Below are 17,005 nucleotides of genomic sequence, written 5' to 3'. Positions count from 1 at the left end.
ATATCCGTCGATAAAATTCCGGTCGGAATCCGCTTTCTCCCGCCGTGGCTTGAAGAGACTTGAAGTTATTGCCATCACGTAATCAAAATAGTCTTTCTCGCACGTCCTCGTCAGAGTTTATACACTAATAAATAAAAAACTTTTACAAACTATTGATTTGTTTATCGAAGAAAAACTAGCGAACTAACATTCAAACAAATCTTTACTATGTCCAAAAAAGGGCGAATTCCCAAAAGCACTTTTGTCGCAAACTTAGTTAGAAATTCGTTCAGTAGTTCATGTGATAATTCTCAAATGGTGAACAAAAGCATCCATTATTAAAATATAGTACTAACTCTGCAAATATTTGCAATTAGAAGCATACTTACAAATAATATTTATCAAGCATTACTGCCTTCGCCCTTCTCCTAAACTACGCGATGAACTTTTCTTGTTTTGACATTTCTCCGAGTGAACTTCAATTCGGTGTCAGTTCATCCTACCTCTCGATACGAAATGAATGTCTCGCCTCGCGTGAGTCGACATTCGGAATAGAGCGAGAAGTGTCACACGACAACGAGACGAGAATTGTCGTTTCGTCTCGTGCGAGACGCAGAATAAGCCTGAGAGTCCGATCTGAGCCTGAGCAGAGCAAGAGGATCCGCCTTACATCTCGCGATTCTGCACCGTTTGCGTCGAGCTCGTCTGGCTTCGAACATGCGAAATGGGTTTGACGTTTCAGCCTGATGCGGGTCCGACGTCGTGCTATGGAACGTCAAGCCCCATCGAGCTCCTGATTTGGGGTTCTTCTTCGTTTTTGTTTTCTTTCATTAGTTGTTGTTTTGAAAATAGAGCCTGCTCACGTCTAATCATCTTTCTCTTTCAAGCGCATGAAAATGATATAATTTGTTTCCAAATCCTATCTTTTCTATATGCTTGAAAGAGATAGATGATTGAGGATCCGCCTTACATCTCGCGATTCTGCACCGTTTGCGTCGAGCTCGTCTGGCTTCGAACATGCGAAATGGGTTTGACGTTTCAGCCTGATGCGGGTCCGACGTCGTGCTATGGAACGTCAAGCCCCATCGAGCTCCTGATTTGGGGTTCTTCTTCGTTTTTGTTTTCTTTCATTAGTTGTTGTTTTGAAAATAGAGGTTGCTGGCGTTTAATCATCTTTCTCTTTCAAGCGCAAAGGAAAGATAGGATTTGTTTTCATCGGGAAACGTTTCCCGATGAAAACAAACTCTATCTTCGCCGTGCGCTTGAAAGAGAAAGATGATTAAACGTCAGCAACCCTTATAGAGCCTGCTCACGTCTAATCATCTTTCTCTTTCAAGCGCATGAAAATGATATAATTTGTTTCCAAATCCTATCTTTTCTATATGCTTGAAAGAGATAGATGATTAGATGTCAACAAACTCGATGAGAATTGGGAAGCAGAAGCTTTATGCTACGTTTAGACAAGGCAAGTGAATTGAGCAATTCGCTTGAATCGAACGCGAACTGAACGTGTAAACACCTTAATTCAATTCACTTGAACGAAAAGAAAGTTGAACATGTTCAACTTTTGGCAAGTCAATTGAATTCAACTGAGTTGTTCAATTCACTTGCCCTGTCAAAACGTAGCATTACGTATTTTTATTAATCTAAAAAGAAATAATACATACAATAATTGCCATTGAAGCAATCGATCGGGTTACAAAGTCAGACGGAAGGATATTTGTGCTGCTACTCCGAAATCTCTAGCGAATCGGACAAGATTATTTTGGGAGAGTTCCTTCTCCACCAGGAAATCGGAACTGTTTTCACGATCTGTTCGATTACTTCCACTGGTATCATCCTGAGCAGCATAAAACGAAGGCCAACAGCCAGTTCTGGATCTGAAAAGGAACAACAAATCACCGAATGATGCTACTAAGTTAATTTTATAATTGGAAGCACCTTTCGTTCCAGGAACAACAAAAAGTGATGGTTCCTCGGAGTTCCGTGAAAAGAATTTGATGATTCATGCAAAAAATATTCGAGAAATCTGCGAAATATTGCATCGATAAGTACATACTTCGGAATTTCTCCCCGCATTAATAGCGAAATCAAACGGAAGGTAATGCAGGGATTTCAACGACAACTCCTAATTGAAATGCTTCCAGCATTCCTACGGGAAATGCTTTCAACTCCGGAAGTTTTCTTAGCATCTTTTAGGAGAATAATTCATTTTGAGATTCCGAAATCTCTGGAATTTCGATGCGAATCCTTTTGGGGTTACGAAGGGAAACCTTTTTGGATTTCAAAAAGAATTCTTATGATGTTCATGAAATAGATCCTTTGGCCTTCCGAATAGCATTCTTTCGGGGTTCCAAAAGAAATCCTTTTGAGATTTAGAGAAGCTTCTTGGGATTCCGGAATTCTCTTTTAGGAATCCAAAGAAAATTCTTTTGGAATCATGCAAGGAATTCTTTCCAGGCTTCATTGCGTTTAGGTAATCGTTTATGATTCGGAAGAATCAAGATTCCAAAGAAAATCCTTTTGGGATTCTGAAGGCAACCCTCTTAGGATTTCGAAGGAAATTCTTTTGGGACTCGGAAGAAACTTTTTTTTTTGATGAAGAAGGAAATTAATTTGTGATTCCAAAGCCAATTTTTTTTTTGGGATTTTTTGGGAAATTCTGAATTCTCTTTGGATTCTTGGAAGGTTTCTTCGGAATCCAAAAACAATTATCTTCGGAATCCCAGTATGGCTTCCTTCAGAATCTCAGGAACTTTCCCTTCGGAATCTTGGAAGGATTCAGGGAGGAATATCAAAAGGATTCCCTTTGGAATTTCCAGACGTATTTTTCCGGGATTTTTTTTGAGAATTCTTTCCGAAATTCTTGCGGGAATTACTCGGCCGTCGGATATTCCTACGGAAAATTCTCTAGGAAATCCCTCAAAGCATTTCTTCGAAAAATTGTTTGGAAATTCCTCCAGGAATATCTCTGAATATTTCTTCGGGCATTCGAGAATTCCCCTGTCAATTCCTCGGGAATTTCATTAGAATTTTCTACTTTCAGCCCTAGGCTGGCTCGTCTCCGATACAAGAATTTTTATGGAAATTCTTTCGGAATTTTTTTTGGAAATTGCTTCGGAAATTCTTTTGGAAATTACTCTGGGAATTCCTTCGAAAAAAACTTCGTGAATTCCTTCGAAAATTCCTCTAGAGTTCCGTTAAAAATTTCTTCGAGAATTCCTTTAGAAATTCTTTCAAAAATTTCTTTAGAAATTCCTTCAAGAATTCCTCCGGGAATTCCCCTCTAGGAATTCCTCCAGCTATTCCTCCGGAAATTCCTCTAGGAATTTCTCCGGGAATTCCCCCAGGAAATCCTCCGAGAATTCCTCCGGGAATTCCCCGAAGAATTCCGGAGGAATTTTTAGTGGAATTCCAGGAGGTATTCCCGGAGGAACTCCTGGAGGTATTCCCGATGGAATTCCTGGAGGTATTACCAGAGGAATTCCTGGAGGTATTCCAAGAGGAATTCCTAGAGATATTCCCGGAGGAATTCCTAAAGGTATTCCCGGAGAAATTCCTGGAGGAACTCCTTGAGAAATTCGTTTTTTCTTCGGAAAATCCTCCGGAAATTTCTTCGGGATTTCCTCTGGGAACTACTCCGGGAATTCCTACGCAAATTTCTCCAGGAATTCTTCTTGAATTGCTTTGGGAATTCCTTTATTCCTCCAGGAGATCCTCTAGGAATTCCTCCAGGGGATCCTCTAGGAATTTCTTCGGGAATTCCCCCAGAAAATCCTCCGAGAATTCCTCCAGGAATTCCTCCGGGATTTCCCCCAGGAATTCTTCCGGACATTCTCTCAGGAGTTCATCCGGGAATACCGCCAGGAATTCCTCTAGGAATCCTTCCAGCTATTCCTACAGGAATATCTTCAGGAATCCCCCAGGAGGAATTCCCGGAAGAATTCCTGGAGTATTTCCTGAAAGAGTTCCCCGAAGAATTCCGGAGGAATTTTTAGAGGAATTACAGGAGGTATTCCCCGAGGAACTCCTGGAGGTATTCCCGGTGGAATTCCTGGCGAAATTACCGGAGGAACTCCTGGAGGTATTCCCGGTGGAATTTCTGGAGGAATTATCGGAGGAATTCCTGGAGGTATTCCAAGAGGAATTCCAAAAGGTAATTGCGGAGGAAATCCTAGAGGTCTTCCCGGAGGAATTCCTCGTAATTTCTTCGGGAAATCCTCCGGAAATTTCTTCGGGATTTCCTCTGGGAACTACTCCGGGAATTCTTACGCGAATTTCTCCAGGAATTTTTCTTGATTTGCTTCAGAAATTCCCTCATACCTCCAGGAATTCCTCCGGGAAATTCTCCAGGAGATCCTCTAGGAATTCCTCCAGCTATTCCTCCGGGAATTTCTCCAGGAAATCCTCCGAGAATTCCCCCAGGAATTCCTCCTGAATTCCCAGGAATTCTTCCGGGTATTCCCCCAGGAGTTCCTCCGGACATTCCCTCAGGAGTTTATCCGGGAATACAGCCAGGAATTCTCCAGGAGCTCCTCTAGGAATTCCTCCAGCTATTTCTCCGAGAATTCCTCCAGGAATTTCTTCAGGAATTCCACAGGAATTTCCGGAGGAATTCCTGGAGGAATTTCCGGAGGAATTCCTGGAGGAATTTCCGGAGGAATTCCTGGAGGAATTTCCGGAGGAATTCCTAGAGGAATTCCCGGAGGAATTCCCGGAGGAATTCCTGGAGGAATTCCCGGAGCAATTCCTGGAGGAATTCCCGGAGGAATTCTTGGAGGAATTCCCGGAGGAATTCCTGGAGGAATTCCCCGAGGAATTTCCCGAAGAATTCTCGGAGGAATTCATGGAGGAATACCGGGAGGAATTTCCGGAGGAATACTGGGAGGAATTTCCGGAGGAATACTGGGAGGAATTTCCGGAGGAATTTCTGGAGGAATTTCCGGAGGAATTTCTGGAGGAATTCCCGGAGGAATACCGGGAGGAATTTCCGGAGGAATACTGGGAGGAATTTCCGGAGGAATCCCTGAAGGAATTCCAAGAGGAATTACTGGAGGAATTCCTGGAGGAATTCCAAGAGGAAATCCTGGAAGAATTCCCTGAGGAATTCCTGGAGTTATTCCTGGAGGAATTCTTGGAGGAGTTCCTGGAGGTATACCGGGAGGAATTCTTGGAGGAATCCCATGAGAAATTCCCGGAGGAGTTCCTGGAGGAATTCCCGGAGGAATACCAGGAGGAATTTCCGGAGGAATCCCTGGAGGAATTCCAAGAGGAGGAAGTACCGGTGGAATCCCTGGAGGAGTTCTTGGAGGAATTCCTGGAGGTATCCCCGGAGGAGTTCCTGGAGGAATTCCCGGAGGAACTCTTGGAATTCCCGGAGGAATCCCTGGAGGAGTTCTTGGAGGAATTCCTGGAGGTATCCCCGGAGGAGTTCCTGGAGGAACTCTTGGAAGAATTCTCGGAGGAACTCCTGGAAGAATTCCCGGAGGAACTCCTGGAAGAAGTTCCCGGAGGAACTCCTGGAAGAAGTTCCTGGAGGAACTCCTGGAAGAAGTTCCTGGAGGAACTCCTGGAAGAAGTTCCTGGAGGAACTCCTGGAAGAAGTTCCTGGAGGAACTCCTGGAAGAAGTTCCCGGAGGAACTCCTGGAAGAATTCCAGGAGGAACCCTTGGAGATATTCCAGGAGGAATTTCCGGAGGAATTCCTGGAGAATTCCCGGAGGAATTCCTGGAAAAATTTCCGGAGCAATTCCTGGAGGAATTCCCGGAGGAATTCCTGGAGGTATTCCCGGAGGAATTCCTGGAGGTATTCCCGGAAGGATTCCTGGAGGAATTACGAAGAACGGCGGAGGAATTTCTTCGCAAATTTCGCAAGGAGTTCCTTCGAGATTCCTCCAGGAGTTCCTTCATGAACTCCTCCAAGTTCCTTCGAAATTCATCCGCATTCATCCGAGAATTTCTCCCGGAATTCTTCCAGGAACTCCTCCACGAATTCCTCTGGGAATTCCTCGAATAATTCCTCCGGGAATTCCGGAATTTCCGAAGTAATTCCTGGAGGAATTTCCGAAGGAATTGCTGGAGGAATTTACGGAGGAATTCCCGGTGGAATTCCTGGAGGAATGCCCAAATGAATTCCTGGAAGATTTCCCGAAGGAATTCCCGGAGAAATTGCCGAAGGAATTCCCGAAGGAACTCCTGAAGGAATCTCCTAAGGAACTCTTTGAGAAGTTAGCGAAGGAATTCCCCCGGAATGCCTCGTAATTCCTTCGGGAAATCCTCCGGAAATTTCTTCGGGATTTGCTCTGAGAACTACTTCGGGAATTCTTCCGCGAATTTCTCCAGGAATTCTTCTTGAATTGCTTCGGGAATTCTTCCCGGAATTCCACCCAGAATTCCTCCAAGAGTTCCTTCGGGAATTCCTCCAACAATTCCTTCAGGAGTTCCTCTAGGAATTCCTCCGGGAATACTTCTGGGAATTTCTCCAGGAACTCCTCCGGGAATACCGCCAGGAATTCCTGGAGGTATTCCTGGAAGAATTCCCGGAAGAATACCTGGAATCATTTCCGGATGAATACCTAGAGGAATTTCCGGATGAATTCATAGAGGAATTCCCGGAGGATTTCCTGAAATGCCTTCGGAAGTTCCTCTGGAAATGCCTTCAGAAGTTTATCTGGAAATTCTTTCGCAAGTTCCTCTGCAAATTTGTTTGCAAGTTTCTCTAAGAATTCCTTCAGAAGTTCCTCTGGGAATTCCTTCGGAAGTTCTTCTAAGATTTCCTTCGGAAGTTCCTCTGGAAATGCCTTCAGAAGTTTCTCTGGAAATTATTTCGCAAGTTCCTCTGCAAAAGCTTACGCAAGTTTCTCTGGGAATTCCTTCGGAAATTCCTCTGGGAATTCCTTCGGAAGTTTCTCTGGGTATTCCTTCGGAAGTTCCTTTGAGAATTCCTTCGGAAGTAACTCTGGGAATTCCCTCGGAAGTTCCTCTGGGAATTTCTTTGAAAGTTCCTCTGGGAATTCTTTTTTAAGTTCCGCTAAATTCCAGAGGAACTTCCGAAAGAATTCCCAGAGAAACTTCCGAAGGAATTCCTAGAAGAATTTCCGAAGGAATTCCCAAAGGAACTTCCGAAGGAATTACCAAATGAACTTCCGAAGGAACTTCCAAAGTAATTTAGAGGAACTTCCGATGGAATTCTAATGGAACTTCCGAAGGAATTCCAGAGGAACTTCCGAAGGAATTTTTGAAGGGACTTCCGAAGGAATTTTCAGAGCAACTTCCGAAGGAATTTCCAGATCAACTTCCGAAGGAATTTCCAGAGGTACTTTCGAAGGAATTTCCAGAGGAACTTCTGATGGAATTCCCAAAGAAACTTCCGAAGGAATTCCCAGAGGAACTTCCAAACGAACTTCCGAAGGAATTCTCAGAGCCACTGCCGAAGGAATTCTCAGAGCCACTGCCGAAGGAATTCCCAGAGGAACTTCCAAAGGAATTCCCAGAGGAACTTCCGAAGGAATTCCCAGAGGAACTTCAGAAGAAATTCCCAGAGGAACTTCCGAAGGAATTCTTAATGGAACTTCCAAAGGAATTCCCAGAGGAACTTCCGAAGGAATTCCCAGAGGAACTTCCGAAGGCATTCCCAAAGGAACTTCCGAAGGAATTCCGAAAGGAACTTCCGAAGGAATTCTCAAAGGAACTTCCGAAGAGAAACTACCAGAGAAACTTCCGAGAGAACTACCAGATGAACTTCCAAAGGAATTCCTACAGAAACTTCCGAAGGAATTCCTAGAGGAATTTTCGAAGGAATTCCCAAAGGAACTACCGAAAGAATTTCCAAGGGAACTTCTGAAGGAACTTCCAAAGAAATTTAGAGGAACTTCCCAAGGCATTCCCAGAGGAACTTCCGAAGGTATTCCCAGAGATACTTCCGAAGGAATTCTCAAAGGAACTTCCAAAGGAATTCCCAGAGAAACTTCCGAAGGAATTCCTAGAAGAATTTCCGAAGGAATTCCCAAAGGAACTTCCGAAGGAATCACCAAATGAACTTCCGAAGGAACTTCCAAAGTAATTTAGAGGAACTTCCGATGAAATTCTCAAAGGAACTTCCGAAGAGAAACTACCAGAGAAACTTCCGAGAGAACTACCAGATGAACTTCCAAAGGAATTCCTACAGAAACTTCCGAAGGAATTCCTAGAGGAATTTTCGAAGGAATTCCCAAAGGAACTACCGAAAGAATTTCCAAAGGAACTTCTGAAGGAACTTCCAAAGAAATTTAGAGGAACTTCCCAAGGCATTCCCAGAGGAACTTCCAAAGGAATTCCCAGAGGAACTTCCGAAGGTATTCCCAGAGATACTTCCGAAGGAATTCTCAAAGGAACTTCCAAAGGAATACCCAGAGAAACATCCGAAGGAATTCCCAGAATAACTTCCGAAGGAATTCCCAGAGGAACTTCCGAAGGAATTCCCAGAGAACTTTGCGGAGGATCTTGCAGAGGAACTTGCGAAAGAATTTCCAGAGAAACTTCCGAAGGCATTTCGAGGAACTTCGGAAGGAAATCTTGGAGAAACTTGCAAAGAAATTTGCAGAGGAACTTGCGAAAGAATTTCCAGATAAACTTCCGAAGGCATTTCCAGAGGAACTTCCGAAGGCATTTCCAGAGGAACTTCCGAAGGAATTCCCAGAGGATCTTCCGAAGGAATTCTCAGAGCAACTTCCAAAAGAATTCCCAGAGGAACTTCCAAAGGAATTACCAGAGGAACTTCAGAAAGAATTAACACATTAAAAATGTTTAAAAAAAATCAGATGGAATTCCCAGAGGAACTTCCGAAGGAATTCCCAGAGAAACTTCCGGAAGGATTTTAGAAGAACTTCCGAAGGAATTTTCAGAAAAACTTCCGAAGGAATTTCCAAAGGAACTTCCGAAGGAATTCCCAGAGAAACTTCCGAGAGAATTACCAGACGAACTTCCGGAGGAATTCCCAGAGAAACTTCCGAAGAAATTTCCCAGAGGAACTTCCGAAGAAATTCCAAAAGAACTTCCGAAGGAATTTTCAGAGAAACTTCCGAAGAAATTCTCAGAGCAACTTCCGAAGGGATTTCCAGAGGAACTTCCGAAGGAATTCCCAGAGGAACTGCCAAAGGAATTCCCAGAGGAACTTCCTAAGGGATTCCAGAAGAACTTCCGATGGAATACCCAGCGGAACTTCCGAAGGAATTCCTAGAGGAAGTTCCGAAGGAATTCCCAGAGAACTTTGCGGAGGATTTTGCAGAGGAACTTGCGAAAGAATTTCCAGAGAAACTTCCGAAGGCATTTCCGAGGAACTTCGGAAGGAAATCTTAGAAGAACTTCCGAAGGAATTCCCTCTGGGCTCCTCTGGGAATTCCTTCGGAAGTTCCTCTAAGAATTCCTTCGGCAGTTCCTTTGGGAATTCCTTCGGAAGTTCCTCTGGGAATTCCTTCGAAAGTTCCTCTGGGAATTCCTTCGGAAGTTCAAAGCACACCTTGAATTCTCTTGGAATTTCTTCAAAAAAGAGGAACCTTCTGGTGATGACTGACGGTTCCTGAACATTTTTTTAACTCGAGAGGGTTCGAAAAAAAATGTCTTCTAAAAGATTTGTCTCTGGGGGGGGGGGGGCTTTATGTCCAAAACCACCCCTTCCTGTATACGCCACTGCATTTGACCAATAATATCAATCAATGCGAATCTTCCTTCCTTCTTTATTTTGTATTTTTTTTATTTCTTCTTCCTTATTTCTTTCTTCTACTTTGCTTCCTCCTTCTTCCTTTTTCCGTCTTTCTCCTTTCTCATTTCTTCTTCCTGTTTCATACTTCCTGCTTTCTTCTTCCTTCTGTATTCTTTGATCTTCCTTCCTTCTTCTATCTTCTTCCGTATTTCTTTTTCCTTCTTCCTTCTTCATCCTTCTCTCTGCTTCTTTATCCTTTTTTTGTTTTTCTTTCCTATTTCATCTATATTCTTTCTTATTTCTTCTTCCTTCTTCTTTATGTCTTTCTTCTATTTTGCTTCTTTCTTCTTCCTTTTTCCGTCCTTCTCATTTCTTCTTTCTTCTTCCTGTTTCCTACTTTCTGCTTTCTTCTGCGTCTTCTTCCTCATTTGCGAAGGAATTCTCGAAGAAATTCCCGGAGATGATTTCGAAGGTATTCATGAAGAAACTTCCGGTGCAATAACCGAAGGAATACGTAAAGGAATTCCGGGAAGAATTTTGTGGAATTTCCAAAAAACATTTTTGGAGAATCCTTTAAAAATTACTCCCACTATTTCCAAAACTATTCTGCAAATTCCGTAGGTATTCCCAAAGGAATTCCTGTAGGAGCTCCCGCAGAAAATCTCGTAGATATTCCTCAAGGTATTCCAGAAGAAATTCCCAAAGAAAAACCCGAAAGAATTTCCAAAGAAAATACCGAAAGACTTCTCGATGTATTCTCGGCGGTATTCCTAAACAAGTTATCGAATGAATTCAGTTTTGTTATTTAATAAATATTATTACTGACCTATTCAGGCTTTGGAGCAGCTCTAAGGAATCCGGGATGGATCGAAAATACAGAAATTCTTTTCGTAGCTTCGTGCTGTAAATTATTTCCCTCGTATTCATCAGACCCGTCTGAAATCAAGATGACCTACGGCAGCTTGCCTTCCGGTAGAATTATCCATCCGACAAAATGTGGTTTTGTCTCAAGCATCAAGGCCTTCCTACCTTAGAGGCGACCTATGTGTATGAAATATGCATTTATTTTCTAGAAATAGAATCATAGAAATAAACATTCACCTCTCGTATGGTTGCCTGAAGAAAACGAATCCTTTCCTTCCGCGTCAGTGACGTCCTTCGAACGCTTCAACTACGCTTTCAGCCGCTTGGTGCCGATCTGGAAACCGTGCATCGCCTGGATGGCGGCCTGCGCCGAGGCCATATTGTCGAACGGCACAAAGTCGAAGCACTTGGACAGGTTGGTTTGCTTGTCGATGAACACCTTGGCGGACACCACGATGCCGAACGGGATCTTTGATCTGCTTCCCAGCGGCCGCAGCCACTGCTTGTGCCATCATAGGATTATGTAAATGCGTTGTGATGAATGCTGCTGCTGCCGCCGAGGCAAACTGGGGCAGGGTGGCGTATGGCGTCAGATTGGTGGCATCGGTTCCTGCGGTCTATAGTGAGGTCGCTGCGTTGGGCGTTAGGATTGCCGCCAGCGTAATAAGCTTCTTCATCAGGCTCTGCAGAAACTGCTGCTACTGGGCCACCGCGTCAGTGACGCCGGCGAGATAGCATCCGCCGCCAGGAACGGTATTTGCTGCTGCGGTGGGTTCGGATGATGACCGATGGCTGGCGCAATTAGAGGTGTTACCGATTGCGTGATCGGCCGGATGATGCCGGCTATGTTCTACAGGTTCGTCTGCTTCTGCTGCATCCAACTAAAAGCGAGGTGAACAAGTTGGTTTATGGTTTCAGTTTCGAATGGTGCAACCGAAAAAGCGTCTCGATGTTGTACAGCACATCCTGGACCTTGAGGACCGCTTTCTCCGAACAGTTCGCACTGCAACCGTTTTAACACTCGCGACTGAATCGGAGGCCTAATTTTCGCGAAGTTGTTGACCGGTTCACAAAACATTTTATTTTTGTAAGAGTGAGAAGGAGAAGTTCGAAACCCCGTTTTCAAATTATTGTTTTTATTCTTTTCACTCTTACAGCAAAAATGAAACGTCAAACCACGGCGACATGATTTTCGACAAAAAAGAAGAAGTAGATTTCGCCGAGAGCTAGCTAGGCCAGATGAGCTGACGAGACCAGCACCGCCAGAGGCGCTAGTGTATTTTACTCATATTATGGTAAATTTATTTGAAAGTGTTTGCTGTGAGTTTTGACAGATTCCTGACACTGTCTGTCAGAAGAGTGATTGAAGAAAATTAAATCAAAAATGACAGTGCCGGAAATTGATTACAGAATTAACCCCATAAAACATCCTACCGACTTTTCCCCAGATTTAGTCGGTTTTCGTCGGCTGGCTCGGCCTACTTTGCAGCCGACTAATCGGTTGTTTGTTGCACAGACGCTTATGGGAGCTTAACAGGGGCGTTAAGCGATTAAACAGTATATTAAATCGGCCATCCAAATCAGTAGATTTGAAGAAATTTAGTTGGTTGATTAATCGGCTAACATAGCCCCATAAAACATCCTACCGACTTTTCCCCAGATTTAGTCGGTTTTCGTCGGCTGGATCGGCCTACTTTGCAGCCGACTAATCGGTTGTTTGTTGCACAGACGCTTATGGGAGCTTAACAGGGGCGTTAAGCGATTAAACAGTATATTAAATCGGCCATCCAAATCAGTAGATTTGAAGAAATTTAGTTGGTTGATTAAGGACATAGTTGGAAGAGTACCACGATGGCAGTCAATATGGCACCGGACCTTCTACGGGTCAACCCCACACCTCCCGCTCTCCTCTCCCACCAACATTCGAATGCATCGAACAGCTTCGAACAAAAGTTTTATATTCAAATTACTAACCTGTTCACAGCATATTTATTCACTTCCCGTGATAATGAACATGTTTATCCAAAGAATCCTATGTATTTCGACTCGAATAATATCATAAATCGGCAGTTTCGTGCCAATTTATTAGCCGTTCGCGATTTGGTGAGTTTATCACTGCACTTCACTTCTGCTCAAAGGGCACTGAAAAAATCAAGTTTTTACTCACTTCTCCGCACATGAGCAGCCCAAAATGTTGATGGAATGCAAATTAAACATCACTTTTCGAAATCAGTCACTTGTTCAAACCGAAAACTTAATATAAACTGCTATTTTTGCCCGAAAAAAACGATTAAAATCTGATCGCGGAACGAATGTCAACAACGGCACCGACAGCAGCAAACTAATAACTAGGGTGGTTCAAAAAATAGTTTTGCTCCGCCACGCTCAGTCGAATATGAATTATAATTTGGGTGTCATCCGATGGTTTGGGCTGGTTTGAATAGAAGCTTACCGTGCATAGGTCGTTTCAGGTTTATATGACAGTTGATATGGCGGGCTTGAATTTAACATTATTCTGATTCTGGCACTCCGTCATTGGGCGATGGCGAGGGGGGGGACCATATGACTGGAAGAAATATTCAAGAGCTTTAACTCCATAGACAATCCATATTGAATGGTCTTTCCAATAGTTAGGAGTCGATTTTAATCGAGGTTGCGAATCTTTAGCATGATAATTGGGCTTCTCAGAAGGCATCAGTGAAACGTGCAATTCAACAAAATATGTACCCAGAATTTGTCTGTGATATCTATCGCACCAGGGGCAGATACTTCTAGTCTACACACCCGTTTTAAATCAGGGGCTGTCCACAAACCACGTAGACTGAAATTTCACATTTTTAAACCCCTCCCTCCCCCCTAGTAGACTTTCGTAGACTTTTCCGAAACCCCTCCCCCACCCCCTTGAAGTCTACGTAGACTTTTCCAAAAATTTACACAATATCATATGTGATTAGACAATCAAAATCGAAATCAAATTTAATCCTCTGTCCACTGCTCCTGAAACCAAACCTCTAAGTCAATTAATTCAGTTTCTGTTGAATTCGATTCCTCCTAGAGGTGTGCATTACCGCTGCCGAAACTTTTGTATCGGCGCGCCACTGCTTAAAATCTGTCACACATCTGACCTACAATTCTTCACGCTGGTTCAAATTTGTATAAAACCGAAGAATTTTCAGAATTTCCATGAATATTTAGAATTATTTTCCGTGGAAATTTTAAGTTTAAATGGATATTCCAAAATATTACCCGTGGACTTTTGGAATGGTTTCCTACGTTCTTGCTTACAGATTTAGAGCAATTTCCTAAGGATTTTTTTTAAATCCTGTAGACATTCCAAAGACTTGTCCGAATAATTTGCGGTGGAAATTACAGAGAATTTTCAGTTGAAATTTTGGTGAATTTCTCGGAAAAATTTCGAATATTTTTTCATGAAAATTACAAAAGCTTTCTTACGAAAATGGCAAACATTTTTTTACGGAAACTCAAAGCGCTTTTGGTAGGAAATTCAAATAATTTCTCGTGGAAATTTTCAACAGTTTCTTTAGAAATTCCTAAAATTTTCCATCGATCATTCCAAAGAATTCGCATTAGTACTCCCGAAGAAATTGCCCTAAAATATACGAAGAATTTCCGAAATTAGGAAAAAAATTCCGCGGACTTTCCAGAAAATCTCCAGTGAAGGGATTCTCACAGAAATTTTGAAAATTATAAAGAATCACTTGTTCCCGACGAAAATTTAATTGCCCTAAAATATACGAAGAATTTCCGAAATTAGGAAAAAAATTCCGCGGACTTTCCAGAAAATCTCCAGTGAAGGGATTCTCACGGAAATTTTGAAAATTATAAAGAATCACTTGTTCCCGACGAAAATTTAAAAAAATAGTAGAATCTGCAATAAAATCCAAGTGGAAATTTTTCGAAAGTTTTTATAGAATACTCCGTAGAATTTTCCTGCTCAGCACAGAAGAATTTCCTGGGAATATCCATATAGTTTTAAGCCGTAGTTCAGACTATGTATTGCTATTACCCTATTACTTCAAAGAAATTCATTAGATTATTTCGATGAAGTCTTGCAAAAAAATTTGGGAAAATCTTTTAAAAAAATCAAACAAGTTAACTTTGCACATAGCTTCGGTATAAATTGTTGTAAAAAAAAGTCTACGTAGACTTTTGGTATACCCCCTCGTCCCCCTTTGTAGACTAACGTAGACTTTTTCGAAACCCCTCCCTCCCCCTCAAGAGTCTACGTGGTTTATGGACAGCCCCTCACTCAGAGACTGAGTGAAACTGTTTTGCCGTCTCTTTTTTTCCCACGGAAAAGTTACTCAATTTTCGTAAAAAGTGGAACTACTCAAAATTTAAGTAGTTCCACTTTTTACGAAAAATGAGTAAGATTTCCGTGAGAAAAAAGAGACGGCAATACAATTTCACTCAGTCTCTGAGTGATTTGGAACGGGCGTGTAGTCTAGTCTAAAAGGTTCAGTTTCCCATACTAGTTTTCATATAAACTTGAACCGGCTTGCGCTCAACCAGTTTTTGTTCAAATCGGTTTTTGGAGGACACTCGGAGCATGGGACGGAATCGAGTGAGCGTGGTGGTGCTGGGTCGTTTTTTGAACCACCCTACTAATATTCTTTGTTTTTATAAATACGACACCAATACTACTACAGTATATGACAGTTTTATTGTACTAATACTTTCTAAGCTTTGTTGGTACTCAACCCACCTTCACCTTAATCGGCTAACATAGCCTAGCGCAAAAAATCAATTACATCGACGAAATCGGCCGATGAAAACCTGAAGAATCGCATGATTAATAAACTGATTCCGCTTAAGAATAAAATATAGCCGACGAAATCGGCTGATTAAAAGCAACTAAATTGCTCGATTAGTAAATGTATTCTAATGAATAGTAGACGTTTCCCGATGAAATCGGTTGTTTTTGTTCAACTAAAATAGGCTATGAATCGGATGTTTTAAACTGAAAACAAACATAATCCGACGAAATAGGGTGATTTATTTTTATTAAATCGAGCGATGTATATATTGAATTAGTTTAGTGAACGGCAATGGATACGGCAAGATTTGACAGGCCATATTTATTGTGTCAAATTCTCCGTTTCCGTCGTCGTTTCGCTGGCATTGAGATTGGTGCTTTAATCCTAAATTCTAATAGGCACCGTAGGTAAAAATTAAAACGGGAAATCTTTGGACCAACCTTCCACCAGTTAGGACGAAAAGCCGTGTGTTGGGTCCGGGTATGGGAGTCGTTTTCGTGGGCCCCTGTTTGTCACTCATGAGGAAATAGGCTGACGAGAAAAGAACGCAAATGAAAAAAGTTGGTTTATAAATGCTTTTAAAACGAATACGCAATAAATACTTTCCTGGTTGAAGGTTGAATGGCTTCGAAAATTGTTCCATTTAGTCACCATAACCTAACAGACTTTTTTACTTCAGGGTTCGCAGTCTGATCTGGCCAATTTACCATAGGAAACAATGGGATAGGATTCCTCGTCGAATTCCACCTGGTGCGAGCAGCAATTAAAGTCACGACCCAAAAATAGACCAGAGTTTTTCACATGTTTTCGCTAGTGAAAACCCAAATTTTAAACTTTTATAATATAAAAAGATGTATTACATATTACCATAACCTCCGAATCCATATATATATATATTCCGACCAATTTTCATCAAGAAACAGGATTCGCCGTCGAAACTTGTTGCGAGTCAAGGATAAGTGCTGAAAACTTTTTGCGATACTTTCTTCACAGAAACATAAATACAAACACATATTTGTCATCGTTTTGCACTAAACTTTACAATTTACATGGAATATATTCACTTTTTGACTAATTCTAATAATATTGTTTCAATAATCACAACAACTGCATAATCATGAATAATAATATGCTAGTCAAATGTAATCTGCCAACTATTATCCCGATAAAATCGTCTATATAAACAGTACTTAATCTATCGATTGATACGTCGATATAAATTATGTCTATGAGTCACCCGACAAAATAGGTTAGCCATTCAAATGATTTGGTCGGCACCCGATTTAGTTGGTATTTTTGAAGGTTGATTTTACGACACCCGATTTTGTCGGCGATAAAATGGTTGACTTCGTCGATAGCTTGGTCGACATCCGATTTCGTCGGTGGAAAAATCAGTTGGTTTCATCGGCACCCGACTTCGTCGGTGTACCTGGGAATTTCCCATCTGTCAAATGTTTTATGGGGAAATATTGATTTTTTTTTATGATCTACGCAGCATCAATCGTTTCCATGTAAGTATCAAATAATAACTACACATGAGTTGTTTCTCTTATAATTAATACATTATAAATAATATTTTTCAGGTGATATAATCTCGGATATAATGTAGCTGATCTACCGGCCTTAGGAATGCTCAAACAAATCCTACAGTGATTCCTTAGCGAAACCCATAGAGATCCTCCAACGATTCCCACAGGATTTCTCAA

At 41.9% G+C, this 17,005-nt stretch overlaps 1 long non-coding RNA gene across 1 annotated transcript; it reads right to left on the bottom strand.

Moving 5' to 3' along the window:
• Nucleotides 1-1,411: 1,411 nt before the first annotated feature.
• LOC134204199 (uncharacterized) lies at nucleotides 1,412-11,677 on the bottom strand. Its single transcript, XR_009977805.1, has 3 exons — nucleotides 10,759-11,677; nucleotides 10,484-10,698; nucleotides 1,412-1,859 (listed from the first exon to the last, which is right to left on the bottom strand). It is a non-coding gene; the product is annotated as an uncharacterized LOC134204199 (long non-coding RNA).
• Between the last annotated feature and the right edge of the window lie 5,328 nt (nucleotides 11,678-17,005).

The sequence above is a fragment of the Armigeres subalbatus genome, unplaced genomic scaffold, assembly GCF_024139115.2.
Source record: "Armigeres subalbatus isolate Guangzhou_Male unplaced genomic scaffold, GZ_Asu_2 Contig444, whole genome shotgun sequence".
NCBI lineage: Eukaryota > Metazoa > Arthropoda > Insecta > Diptera > Culicidae > Armigeres > Armigeres subalbatus.
Note: the sequence above shows the minus strand (reverse complement) of the source record. Positions and strands in the feature narration are given on the sequence as shown.